Genomic DNA, 14,626 nt, shown 5'->3' on the forward strand with positions numbered 1-14,626 from the left:
CAAAAGCAAGGGCAACTAAAGCAAAAATAAACAAGTGGAAGTACATCAAACTAAATAGCTTCTGCACAGCAAAGGAAACCATCAATAGAGTGAAAAGGCAACCTAGTGAATAGGAGAAAATATTTGCAAATCATCTACCCAATAAGGGGTTAATATCCAAAGCATGTAAAGAATTCATACAACTCAAAAACAAACAAAAAAATTCCAATTAAAAAATAAGCAGAGGATCTGAAAAGACATTGTCCAAAGACGATATACAATTGGCTAACAGGTACACAAAAAGATGCTCAACATCATTAGTCATCAAGAAATTGCAAATCAAAACCACAATGAGGTATCACCTTATACCTGTTAGAATGGCTATTATCAAAAGCGAAGAAATAATAAGTGTTAGCAAGGATAGGGAGAAAAGGGAAACTTTGTGCACTGCTTGTGGGAATGTAAATTTGTGTAGCCATTATGGAAAACAGCATGGAGTTTCCTCAAAAATTAAAAATAGAACTACCATATAATTCAGCAATTCCACTTCTGGATATTTAGCCAAAGAAAATAAAAACGCTAACTTGAAAAGATATATGCAACCCTATGTTCACTGCAGCATTATTTACAATAGTCGAACTATGGAAACAAACAAAATGTCCAGTGATGAATAAATGGATAAAGAAAATGTGAGATATATATATATATATGTGTGTGTGTGTATGTATATATATATATATATATATAATGGAATATTATTCAGTCATAAAGAAGAATAAAATCTTGCCACTTGTGACAGCATGGATAGACCTTGAGGGTGTTATGCTAAGCAAAATAAGTCACACACAGAAAAACAAATACTGTATGATCTCACATATATGGAATAATGAAAAACAAACAAAACAGACTCACAGATACAGGGAACAGTTTGGTGGTTGCTGGAAGTGGGGCGTGAGGAAGGTGGGCAAAAAGGCTGAAGGTAGTCAAAACATACAAACTTCCAGTTATAAAATAAATACTATAAATCATGTGGATGTAATGTAAAACACGGCAACTCTAGTTAAAAATACTGTACTGCATATTTGAAAGTTTCTAAGAGAATAGATCTTAAAAGTTCTTATCACAAGAAAAAAATTGTAACAATATATGATGGTGGATGTTAACTAGATTTATTGTGGTCATAATTTTGCAACATATAGAAATATTGAATCATTATGTTGTCCACTTGAAACTAATATAATGTTGTATGTCAGTTATACCTCAGCTTAAGAAAAATAAAAAGTGCTACAAATAAATATAAATAAATAAATATATACAATAACTGCCTTCAAAATGAGATGTTTAATATAAATGTTTAAAAAATGTAGATCTGTATAATGAAACCTACAAAACTTTGATGAAAACAATTAAACAAGTGGTAAAAAGAAAAGTACAGAGGCATATTATTTTCATGGATTGGAAGACTCAATATGGTAAAATATTAATTCTTCCCAAATTGATCTGTAGGTTTAAATGCAATTCCTATCAACTCCCAACAGGTTTTTTTTTGTCACAATAGACAAGCTTATTCTAAAACTTATATCAAAAGTTAAAGGAAGAAAGATGGCAGCAAAATGATGGTCTAGGAAGTTTCAAACTCTCGTTTCCCTACAGAAACATTCAAAACAAAAACCGATCAGAAGCTTCTAAACCAACTCTGTAAGAGCTCTGGAAAATCATCAAAGGTTTCCACAACCAAGCAAATGCCCAATTGGAGAAAATCATCGCCAAAGAGATAGGAAAGTTTTGTGGCCATTTACCTACTCTTGTTCCACTCCTCCCAACATAACAGTGGTCTTAGTCTTGAGCCAGCAGCAGCCTGGTTTCCAGTTCTCCAATTCCAACTGGTTGGAGCAGAGCAGACCTTATTTACAAATTATTGTGTACCACTATTCCAACCTGTCAGGGGGAAAACTGAAAGCCTGAAAGCCTGAAGCAAAATGCTCTTGTCTGTTTTGCATAACACAGAACACAGAAAAATGGCAGATGCTACTTGTAAAGCTACAAGGCAACTCTAAATGAACAGACGCCTGGGTCAAGAGATTCTGGGTGGAGAAATATAATAGACCATTTAAAGCCCAAGGTAGAAGCTGGAAGTGAGACTATTTGGGAAATTAGGACTTTCAAAGCAGCCTATATGCAGGGGAATTCAGAAAGCCACACGCAGGGCCAGGCATGACATGCTCAGAAAAGTCCTGAGAAGACCTCAAGCTCTCACCTCAGGCTCATCCCTAGGCTCAGAGCAAGCCTAGCTAAGTGGTGAACAAGGACCCCAGCACAGAGCCAATCTGCCGTAATTGGTGGTGGCTGTTCCCTCTTTTTACATGTTTTTATTTATTATTTCAGCTCCTAGACTTCAAGGAAATCTCCATCAGAAAAAAAGCTGGGGGGCTGGAGTCAAGGTGGCAGAGTAGGAGGATGCAGAGTTGGCGTCTCCTCACAACTAGGACACCTACCAGGTGTTGGTGGGGGACCTCGGACACCTAAGAGGACTGGAGGAACCCCTGAGTGACCCAGTAGGACATGGGGGGAGGGAAGGGGAAGGAGAAGTGGAGGCCAGATGGGACTGGTGCCCCTGAGGGGCAGCTGGAGGAGGGGAGGGATTCCCATGCACAGAGGGGCCCATTCACAACGAGGGGAACAACAGGGACAGGGAGAGACCCTCAGGGGATTGGAGGACCAGAAGGAAATGCGGCCTGCATTTCCCCCCACCCAGTGGGCCTCGGGGAGCCTGCAGATCCCAGGCCTGATGCTCCACACGACAAGGCCCCTTCTGGTCGCACTGAGCCTAGGCCCAGCACAGCCCCCCCCCCCACACCCAGGGCCTTTTCCTTTCCCATGTTAGGGAAGTTTTCAACTATAATCTCTGCAATATTTTCTCAGACCCTTTCCTTTTCTCTTCTTCTGGGACCAGTTTAATTAGAATGTTGGTACGTTTCATGTTGTCCCAGATGTCTCTAAGATTGTCTTCAATTCTGTTCATCCTTTTTTCTTTATTCTGCTCCTCAGGAGTTATTTCGACCATTTTGTCTTCCAGATCACTTATTCGTTCTTCTGCCTCAGTTATTCTGTTACTGATTCCTTCTAGTGTATTTTTCATTTCAGTTATTGTGTTGTTCATCTCTGTTTGTTTGTTCTTTAGTTCTTCTAGATCTTTGTTAAACATTTCTTGTATCTTCTCAATCCATACCTCTAGTCTATTTCCACGATTCTGGATCATCTTTACTATCATTACTCTGAATTCTTTTTCAGGTAGATTGCCTATTTCCTCTTCATTTATTTGGTCTTGTAAGCTTTTACCTTGCTCCTCCTTCTGTGACATATTTTGTTGCTGTCACTTTTTTTTTTTTTTTAATGAGTGGGATTTTGTTCCTCTGTTATTGATTGTTTGGCCTGAGGCTTCCAACACTGGAGTTTGTAAGCTGTTGGGTAGAGCTGGGTCTTGGTGCTGAGATGAGGACCTCTGTGAGACCGCACTCTGATGAATATTCCACGGGGTCTGAGCTTCTCTGTTAGTCCAGTGGTTTGGACTCAGAGCTCCCACTGCAGGAGCTTTGGCCTGACCCCCGGCTCGTGAACAAAGATCCCACCTTTGCGGTTCTTTTGTGAATAAGGACACTCCAAACCTAAAAGGTCATTATTTTCTGCTGGGTTCTGCCTCCACTGGGTTCCACCTCTGCTGGGTTCTGCTGGAGCAAACTATCTTTTAATAGTTTTGGTGAATTTAGCATATGACTTCAATTTTGGTGAATTTAGCATATGACTTCAATTCCTCTCCATTCCCCAAACACAGACTCACTCCCTCTGCTCATCTCTAGAGAAGTCTGCAGACCTTTTGTGCTGCCCATCAGGTCTGGCCCCACCCCCTGTCCCTTTGGACTCACCACACCACACATGGGCCCATGCTCCAGGAACCTAGGGTGGCCTGCTCTCTGCTCCTTTTGTTTTAATTTGCATCAGATGTCAGAGGATGGTGCTTTTGGTTGGCCTACAACTCTCTTGGGGGGGTGCTTCCTTGCCTAATTTCATTTAATCTTTACAATAAGCCCACAAGTTTAGAAATCACTTGATTGCAAGTGACCACAATCTCATGCACACTATCTGAAGCCAAAAGCAGAGGGGTTTCCTAGGAGACAAAGTGACAGAGCTAGCCTCCCCATGCTTGGAGTAGCAGAATGATGTCTCAGACCTAAAGGTACCCTCTCTGTACCTTCAGAGCTGCCTGAAGCACCATCTCTACTTCTCAGAGCAGCTGTCACTTCCTCCTGGTTCCACGTGTTCCCTTTACTTGCTCATGACCCCAGCAGGACAGTCCCTAAAATGCAGCCTTCACTCCAGGAGTTCCCTAACCTTCTGGTTCTGACCATCTCGGTCCTGGTATCTCTGGTTCTTGATTTTGGTGTCTCTAATGTGTTCAGCCTAAATAAGGTCACACTTCCTCTGAATACATGTGCCCTGATCAAGTCATCTGTGTCTGGAGTAGAGGGAGAAGTGTTTCATGTTAAGAATAGGGAATGTGTTAGTGACAGCTGAATTTTCTAAGGAATGAGAAGCACCAAGAGGTAAGTGTGTAGGAGGAAAATATAAGTTCTGTTCAGCCAGTGAGGTAGATAGTGCATTTATTCTTAGTTTATAGGTACAGAAACAGACTTAGAAGGTTCAGTAGCCAACCCAAAGCCACTACACAATGGCTTAGCCTTCATAGAGACCAAGAATGTATGTGTATACGTGTGATTTAGGGAAATGGAGATTTAGGTGTGTTTAGTGTACAATACGTATATATGATATATATCTATATATGTATTCTATCTCTAAGGCTTTCTTTGGTCTACCTGGATATGCAGATAGGCAGAAGGGCTCAGGGGCTGCAGAGAACTGAGTGCTGCATGCAAGTACAGGGAGAGAATTTCATGGATATGTTTCTTCTTGAAGGGAAAGTATGTTCAATGCATTTGACATTGGCCAATTGCATGTGGTTCTAGAAAGGAAAACAGGCTGGACAGCATAGTGACTATGAGCCTGGGTTGGAAGCCTGATACTGCCCTGGGCCAGCTCTGTGACTTCAGAAAAAAATACCTAATGTCTGTGTGCATCTATTTCCTCAAGTGAGCATGAGTAACATAATGCCTAGACCACAAAGATTGTTAATGCAGACTAAACAAAGTAATATTTGCAAAGTACTTAGAACCTTGCCCAGCACATAGTAAGCACCATAAGTGTATGCTGAAGAAAACCAGAGCAAAAGATATCTTTCCTTCTCTCTTTGTCTCAGGAGAGATTCATCTTCTCTTTCTGTCTCATTTAATGTTTGAAGTTCATCCTACAATCTTACAAATAACTTTTTAACCTGAATCCCTCTTCCTAGTCACAATAACCCTTTGATTTAACATTCTTACTGGGAACTATAATAGAAAACGTTTTTGCATTGGGATAGGTATATTAGTTTTCGTGTACTACCTCTTTATTACATTTTGTTTCTATTATTCAGAAGTCAACATGAGTAGACTGAGAAAGAAAGTTCTTGTCTACTATCCAAAAGTAGCTTAGAACTGAATTGTGTTCCATGTCTAGTTAACATCTCAATAACTCAATAATCTTATTAAGCCAATCTTTTGTGTTTTTTTTTTGTTTTGTTTTGTTTTTAAACATCTTTATTGGAGTATAATTGTTTTCATTGTTGTGTTAGTTGCTGTTGTATAACAAAATGAATCAGCTATACTTATACATATATCCCCATATATCTTCCCTCTTGTGTCTCCTTCCCACCCTTCCTATCCCACCCCTCTATGTGGTCACAAAGCACGGAGCTGATCTCCCTGTGCTATGCGGCTGCTTCCCACTAGCTATCTATTTTACGTTTCGTAGTATATATAAGTCCATGCCACTCTCTCACTTCGTCCCAGCTTACCCTTCCCACTCCCCGTGTCCTCAAGTCCATTCTCTACATCTGCGTCTTTATTCCTGTCCTGCTCCTAGGTTGTTCAGAACCATTTTTTTTAAAAAATTAGATTCCATATATATGTGTTAGCATACGGTATTTGTTTTTCTCCTTCTGACTTACTTCACTCTGTATGACAGACTCTAGGTCCATACACCTCACTATAAATAACTCAATTTCATTTCTTTTTATGGCTGAGTAATATTCCATTGTATATATGTGCCACATCTTCTTTATCCATTCATCTGTCGATGGACACTTAGGATGCTTCCATGTCTTGGCTATTGTAAATAGAGCTGCAATGAACAGTTTGGTACATGACTCTTTTTGAATTATGGTTTTCTCAGGGTATATGCCCAGCAGTGGGATTGCTGAGTCGTATGGTAGTTCTATTTTTAGTTTTGTTTTTTTTTAACATCTTTATCGGCGTATAATTGCTTTACAATGGTGTGTTAGTTTCTGCTTTATAACAAAGTGAATCAGTTATACATAAACATATGTTCCCATATCTCTTCCCTCTTGTGTCTCCCTCCCTCCCACCCTCCCTATCCCACCCCTCTAGATGGTCACAAACCACCTAGCTGATCTCCCTGTGCTCTGCGGCTACTTCCCAATAGCTATCTGTTTTACGTTTGGTAGTGTATAAATGTCCATGCCACTCTCTCACTTTGTCACAGCTTACCCTTCCCCCTCCCCATATCCTCATGTCCATGCTCTAGTAGGTCTGTGTCTTTATTCAAGACTTACCCCTAGGTTCTTCATGACCTTTTTTTTTTTTTTCTTAGATTCCATATATATATGTTAGCATACGGTATTTGTTTTTCTCTTTCTGACTTACTTCACTCTGTATGACAGAGTCTAGGTCCAACCACCTCACCACAAATAACTCAATTTTGTTTCTTTTTATGGCTGAGTAATATTCCATTGTGTATATGTGCCACATCTTCTTTGTCCATTCATCTGTTGATGGACACTTAGGTTGCTTCCATGTCCTGGCTATTGTAAATAGAGCTGCAATGAACATTTTGGTACATGATCCTTTTTGAATTGTGGTTTTCTCAGGGTATATGCCCAGTAGTGGGATTGCTGGGTCGTATGGTAGTTCTATTTGTAGTTTTTTAAGGAACCTCCATACTGTTCTCCATAGTGGCTGTATCAATTTATATTCCCACCAACAGTGCAATCTGTATATCTTCTTTGGAGAAATGTCTATTTCGGTCTTCTGCCCATTTTTGGATTGGGTTGTTTGTTTTTTTGTTATTGAGCTGCATGAGCTGCTTGTAAATTTTGGAGATGAATCCTTTGTCAGTTGCTTCATTTGCAAATATTTTCTCCCATTCTGAGGGTTGTCTTTTGGTCTTGTTTATGGTTTCCTTTGCTGTGCAAAAGCTTTTTAACTTTCATTAGGTCCCATTTAGTTATTTGTGTTTTTATTTCCATTTCTCTAGGGGCTGGGTCAAAAAGGATCTTGTGATTTATGTCATAGAGTGTTCTGCCTATGTTTTCCTCTAAGAGTTTGATAGTGTCTGGCCTTACATTTAGGTCTTTAATCCATTTTGAGTTTATTTTTGTGTATGCTGTTAGTGAGTGTTGGAATTTCATACTTTTACATGTAGCTGTCCAGTTTTCCCAGCACCACTTATTGAAGAGGCTGTCTTTTCTCCACTGTATATGCTTGCCTCCTTTATCAAAGATAAGGTGACCATATGTGCATGGGTTTATCTCTGGGCTTTCTATCCTGTTCCATTGATCTATGTTTCTGTTTTTGTGCCAGTACCATACTGTCTTGATTACTGTAGCTTTGTAGTATAGTCTGAAGTCAGGGAGCCTGATTCCTCCAGCTCCGTTTTTCATTCTCAAGATTGCTTTGGCTATTTGGGGTCTTTTGTGTTTCCATACAAATTGTGAAATTTTTCGTTCTAGTTCTGTGAAAAATGCCAGTGGTAGTTTGATAGGGATTGCATTGAATCTGTAGATTGCTTTGGGTAGTAGAGTCATTTTCACAATGTTGATTCTTCCAATCCAAGAACATGGTATATCTCTCCATCTATTTGTATCATCTTTAATTTCTTTCAGCAGTGTCTTATAATTTTCTGCATACAGGTCTTTTGTCTCCTTAGGTAGGTTTATTCCTAGATACTTTATTCTTTTTGTTGCAATGGTAAATGGGAGTGTTTTCTTAATTTCACTTTCAGATTTTTCATCACTAGTGTATAAGAATGCCAGAGATTTCTGTGTATTAATTTTGTATCCTGCTACTTTACCAAATTCATTGATTAGCTCTAGTAGTTTTCTGGTAGCATCTTTAGGATTCTCTCTGTATATTATCATGTCATCTGCAAACAGTGACAGCTTTACTTCTTCTTTTCTGATTTGGATTTCTTTTTCTTCTCTGATTGCTGTGGCTAAAACTTCCAAAGCTATGTTGAATAATAGTGGTGAGAGTGGGCAAACTTGTCTTGTTCCTGATCTTAGTGGAAATGGTTTCAGTTTTTCACCATTGAGGACGATGTTGGCTGTGGGTTTGTCATATATGGCCTTTATTATGTTGAGAAAAGTTCCCTCTATGGCTACTTTCTGCAGGGTTTTTATCATAAATAGGTGTTGAATTTTGTCAAAAGCTTTCTCTGCATCTACTGAGATGATCATATGGTTTTTCTCCTTCAATTTGTTAGTATGGTGTATCACGTCGATTGATTTGCGTATATTGAGGAATCCTTGCATTCCTGAAATAAACCCCACTTGATCATGGTGTATGATCCTTTTTTTTTTTTTTTTTAAAGGAATTCCTTTTTAATTTTTATTATTTATTTATTTATTTATTTATTTTTGGCTGTGTTGGGTCTTTGTTTCTGTGCAAGGGCTTTCTCTAGTTGTGGCAAGCAGGGGCCACTCTTCACCGCGGTGCGCGGGCCTGTCACTATCGCGGCCTCTCTTGTTGCGGAGCACAGGCTCCAGACGCGCACGCTCAGTAGTTGTGGCTCACGGGCCCAGCCGCTCCGCGGCATGTGGGATCCTCCCAGACCAGGGCTCGAACCCGTCTCCCCTGCATTGGCAGGCAGATTCTCAGCCACTGTGCCACCAGGGAAGCCCATGTATGATCCTTTTAATGTGCTGTTGGATTCTGTTTGCTAGTATTTTGCTGAGGATTTGCATCTATGTTCATCACTGATATTGGCCTGTAGTTTTCTTTCTTTGTGACATCTTTGTCTGGTTTTGGTATTAGGGTGATGGTGGCCTCGTAGAATGAGTTTGGGAGTGTTCCTCCCTATGCTATATTTTGGAAGAATTTGAGAAGGATAGGTGTGAACTCTTCTCTAAATGTTTGATATAATTTGCCTGTGAAGCCATCTGGTCCTGGGCTTTTGTTTGTTGGAAGATTTTTAATCACAGTTTCAATTTCAGTGCCTGTGATTGGTCTGTTCATATTTTCTACTTCTTCCTGGTTCAGTCTCGGCAGGTTGTGCATTTCTAAGAATCTGTCCATTTCTTCCAGGTTGTCCATTTTATTGGCATAGAGTTCCTTGTAGTAATCTCTCATGATCCTTTGTATTTCTGCAGTGTCAGTTGTTACTTCTCCTTTTTCATTTCTAATTCTATTGATTTGAGTCTTCTCCCTTTTTCTCTTGATGCGTCTGGCTAATGGTTTATCAATTTTGTTTATCTTCTCAAAGAACCAGCTTTTTGTTTTATTGATCTTTGCTATCGTTTCCTTCATTTCTTTTTCATTTATTTCTGATCTGATCTTTATGATTTCTTTCCTTCTGCTAACTTGGGGGTTTTTTTTTGTTCTTCTTTCTCTACTTGCTTTAGGTGCAAGGTTAGGTTGTTCATTTGAGATGTTTCCTGTTTCTTAAGGTAGGATTGTATTGCTGTAAACTTCCCATTAGAACTGCTTTTGCTGCATCCCATAGGTTTTGGGTCGTCGTGTCTCCATTGTCATTTGTTTCTAGGTATTTTTTGATTTCCTCTTTGATTTCTTCAGTGATCACTTCGTTATTAAAGTAGTGTATTGTTTATCCTCCATTTGTTTGTATTTTTTTCCAGATCTTTTCCTGTAATTGATATCTAGTCTCATAGCGTTGTGGTCAGAAAAGATACTTGATACGATTTCAATTTTCTTAAATTTACCAAGGCTTGATTTGTGACCCAAGATATGATCCCTCCTGGAGAATGTTCCATGAGCACTTGTGAAAAATGTGTATTTTGTTGTTTTTGGATGGAATGTCCTATAAATATCAATTAAGTCCATCTTGTTTAATGTATGATTTAAAGCTTGTGTTTCCTTATTTATTTTCATTTTGGATGACCTTTCCATTGGTGAAAGTGAGGTGTTAAAGTCCCCTACTATGATTTTGTTACTGTCGATTTCCCCTTTTATGGCTGTTAGTATTTGCCTTATGTATTGAGGTGCTCCTATGTTGGGCGCATAAATATTTACAATTATTATATCTTCTTCTTGGATCAATCCCTTGATCATTATGTAGTGTCCTTCTTTGTCTCTAGTAATAATCTTTATTTTAAAGTCTATTTTGTTTGATATGAGAATTGCTACTCCAGCTTTCTTCTGATTTCCATCTGCATGGGATATCTTTTTCCATCCCCTCACTTTCCGTCTCTATGTGTCCCTAGGTCTGAAGTGGGTCTCTTGTAGACAGCATATATACGGGTTTTGTTTTTGTATCCATTCAGCCAGTCTGTGCCTTTTGGTGGGAGCATTTAATCCATTTACATTTAAGGTAATTATCGATACTTATGTTCCTATTCCCATTTTCTTAATTGTTTTGGGTTTGTTATTGTAGGTGTTTTCCTTCTCTTGTGTTTCTTGCCTAGAGAAGTTCCTTTAGCATTTGTTGGAAAGCTGGTTTGGTGGTGCTGAACTCTCTCAGCTTTTGCTTGTCTGTAAAGGTTTTAATTTCTCCATCAAATCTGAAGGAGATACTTGCTGGGTAATCTTGGTTGTAGGTTTTTCTCCTTCATCACTTTACATATGTCCTGCCACTCCCTTCCGACTTGCAGAGTTTCTGCTGAAAAATCAGCTGTTAACCTTATGGGGATTCCCTTGTGTGTTATTTGTTGTTTTTCCCTTGCTGCTTTTAATATGTTTTCTTTGTATTTAATTCTTGATAGTTTGATTAATATGTGTCTTGGCGTGTTTCTCCTTGGATTTATCCTGTTTGGGACTCTCTGTGCTTCATGGACGTGATTAACTATTTCCTTTCCCATATTAGGGAAGTTTTCAAATATAATCTCTTCAAATATTTTCTCAGTGCCTTTCTTTTTCTCTTCTTCTTCTGGGACCCCTATAATTCGAATGTTGGTGCGTTTAATGTTGTCCCAGAGGTCTCTGAGACTGTCCTCAGTTCTTTTCATTCTTTTTTCTTTATTCTGCTCTGCAGTAGTTATTTCCACTATTTTATCTTCCAGGTCACTTATTTGTTCTTCTGCCTCAGCTATTCTGCTATTGATCCCTTCTAGAGTATTTTTAATTTCATTTATTGTGTTGTTCATCATTGCTTGTTTCCTCTTTAGTCCTTCTAGGTCCTTGTTAAATGTTTCTTACATTTTCTGTATTCCATTTCCAAGATTTTGGATCATCTTTACTATCATTATTCTGAATTCTTTTTCAGGTAGCCTGCCTATGTCCTCTTCATTTGTTAGGTCTGGTGTGTTTTTACCTTGCTCCTTCATCTGCTGTGTGTTTTTCTGTCTTTTCATTTTGCTGATCTTACTGTGTTTGGGGTCTCCTTTTCACAGGTTGCAGGTTCGTAGTTCCTGTTGTTTTTGGTGTCTGTCCCCAGTGGCTAAGGTTGGTTCAGTGGGTTGTGTAGGTTTCCTGGTGGAGGGGAGTGCCTGTGTTCTGGTGGATGAGGCTGGATCTTGTCTTTCTGGTGGGCAGGTCCACATCTGGTGGTGTTTTGGGGTGTCTGTGGCCTTATTATGGTTTTAGACAGCCTCTCTGCTAATGGATGGGGCTGTGTTCCTGTCTTGCTAGTTGTTTGGCATAGGGTGTCCAGCACTGTAGCTTGCTGGTCGTTGAGTGAAGCTGAGTCTTGGTGTTGAGATGGAGATCTCTGGGAGATTTTCGTCGTTTGTTATTACATGGAGCTGGAAGGTCTCTTGTGGATCAGTGTCCTGAAGTTGGCTTTCCCACCTCAGTGGCACAGCCCTGACGCCTGGCTGGAGCACCAAGAGCCTGTCCTCCACACGGCTCAGAATAAAAGGGAGAAAAAATAGAAAGAAAGAAAGAAAGAGGGTAAAATAAAATAAAGTTATTAAAATAAAAAAATATTATTAAAAAAATTTTTAAAAGTAAAAAAAAAAAAAACCAAAAAAAAAAAAAAAACGGATGGACAGAACCCTAGGACAAATGGTTAAAGCAAAGCTATACAGACAAAATCTAACACGGAAGCATACAAATACACACTCACAAAAAGAGGAAAAGGGGAGAAAATAATCTATCTTGCTCCCAAAGTCCACCACCTCAATTTGGGATGATTCGTTGTCTATTCAGGTATTCCACAGATGCAGGGTACATCAAGTTGACTGTGGAGATTTCATCCGCTTCTCCTGAGGCTGCTGGGAGAAATTTCCCTTTCTCTTCTTTGTTCGCACAGCTCCTGGGATTCAGCTTTGGATTTGGACCCACCTCTGTGTGTAGGTCGCCTGAGGACGTCTGTTCTTCGCTCAGACCGGACAAGGTTAAAGGAGCAGCTGATTTGGTGGCTCTGGCTCACTCAGACCCGGGGGGAGGGAGGGGTACAGATGCGGGCGAACCTGCGGCGGCAGACGCCAGCGTGACGTTGCTCCAGCCTGAGGCACGCCGTGCGTTCTCCCGGGGAAGTTGTCGCTGGATCACGGGACCCTGGCAGTGGTGGGCTGCACAGGCTCCCAGGAGGGGAGGTGGGGATAGTGACCTGTGCTCACACACAGGCTTCTTGGTGGCGGCAGCAGCAGCCTTGGCGTCTCATGCCCGTCTCTGGGGTCCGCGCTGATAGCCCCGACTCGCGCCAATCTCTGGAGCTCCTTGAAGCAGCGCTCTTAATCCCCTCTCCTCGTGCACCAGGAAACAAAGGGGCAAGAAAAAGTCTCTTGTCTCTTTGGCAGCTCCAGACTTTTCCCGGACTCCCTCCCGGCTAGCTGTGGTGCGCTAACCCCTTCAGGCTGTGTTCACGCTGCCAACCCCAGTCCTCTCACTGGGATCCGACCGAAGCCCGAGCCTCAGCTCCCAGCCCCCGCCCGCCCCGGCGGGTGAGCAGACAAGCCTCTCCTCCAGGAGAGTGCTGGTCGGCACGGAATCTCTGTGCGGGAATCTCCCCGCTTTGCCCTCTGCACCCCTGTGGCTGCGCTCTCCTCCGTGGCTCTGAAGCTTCCCACTCCGCCACCCGCAGTCTCTGCCCGCGAAGGGGCTTCTAGTGTGTGGAAACCTTTCCTCCTTCACAGCTCCCTCCCACTGGTGCAGGTCCTGTCCCTATTCTTTTGTCTCTGTTTTTTCTTTTTTTCTTTTGCCCTACCCAGGTACGTAGGGAGTTTCTTGCCTTTGGGAAGGTCTGAGGTCTTCTGCCAGCGTTCAGTGGGTGTTCTATAGGAGCAGTTCCACGTGTAGATGTATTTCTGATATATCTGTGGGGAGGAAGGTGATCTCCGCATCTTACTCTTCCGCCATCTTCTCAAAAATCTCCAATCTTTTGTTGATGGGCACTTGAGTTGCTTCTATGTCTTGGTTATTGTAAATAGTGCTGCTATGAACATTGGGGTGCATGTGTCTTTTTGAATTAGAATTTTCATTTTTTCTGGATATATACCTAGGAGTTGAATTGCTGGATCGTTTGTAGTTCTATTTTTAGTTTTTAAGGAAACTCCATACTCTTTTCTATAGTGGCTGCACCAATTTACATTCCCATCTACAGTGTACAATTCCCTTTTCTCCCCACCCTCTCTAGCATTTATTATTTATAGACTTTTTGATGATATCCATTATCTTTGGCCACTTCTTAAAAAGGCATCAGGTAATATATCCTTATGCTTCTTGGAGTAATGAGATTTCTCAGCCAATTTCCTGCACATAGGTGGTTGGGGCACAAGGATTGTTTTATGTCTCAAAATAAATGCTTTTTTTAGCACAGGTTGATGACCTCTTTTAATAATATGACTCTGACAAAAATCTTACTCAATTTAACTTTCTTTCCAACTTGATTCCAGTCAGCTCCATGTGTCAACAGACATGCCCATGGTAACGAGAAATAAATTTCCTCCCATACACTTACCTTTCTCTCATCTTATGTCATTCAGAATATAATCAGGAGACAAAACCACACCATTAATTTAAACATATATATATATGTTGTTATGTAAGAAAAAGAGAGTTAAATACTGAAAGGGTAAAAGAGTGCTAGAGCAAGGAGTGTGGTGCACAAAAATAGGACTGTGCTGTAGTGATCAGATGGTGTCCTCCCCAGAGCATCTTACTTTCAATGAACTTATTCAGACAAATAATTGGTTATGGTTGCAGTGCTTTCTTTTTGTGTTGGCTGAGGTAAACTGGCCAGATCATGCCCACACAAGTTACATTTAAAGGATGGAAATTAATTGGAATTCCGTAGAGAAGACTAATTATTCCAGGAAGTAAAAAGCACTGTATTTGGGTATTTAAACATATTCACTCTTGAT

The sequence above is a fragment of the Balaenoptera borealis genome (genome assembly GCF_965194805.1).
Source record: "Balaenoptera borealis genome assembly, chromosome: 8".
Classification (NCBI taxonomy): Eukaryota; Metazoa; Chordata; class Mammalia; order Artiodactyla; family Balaenopteridae; genus Balaenoptera; species Balaenoptera borealis.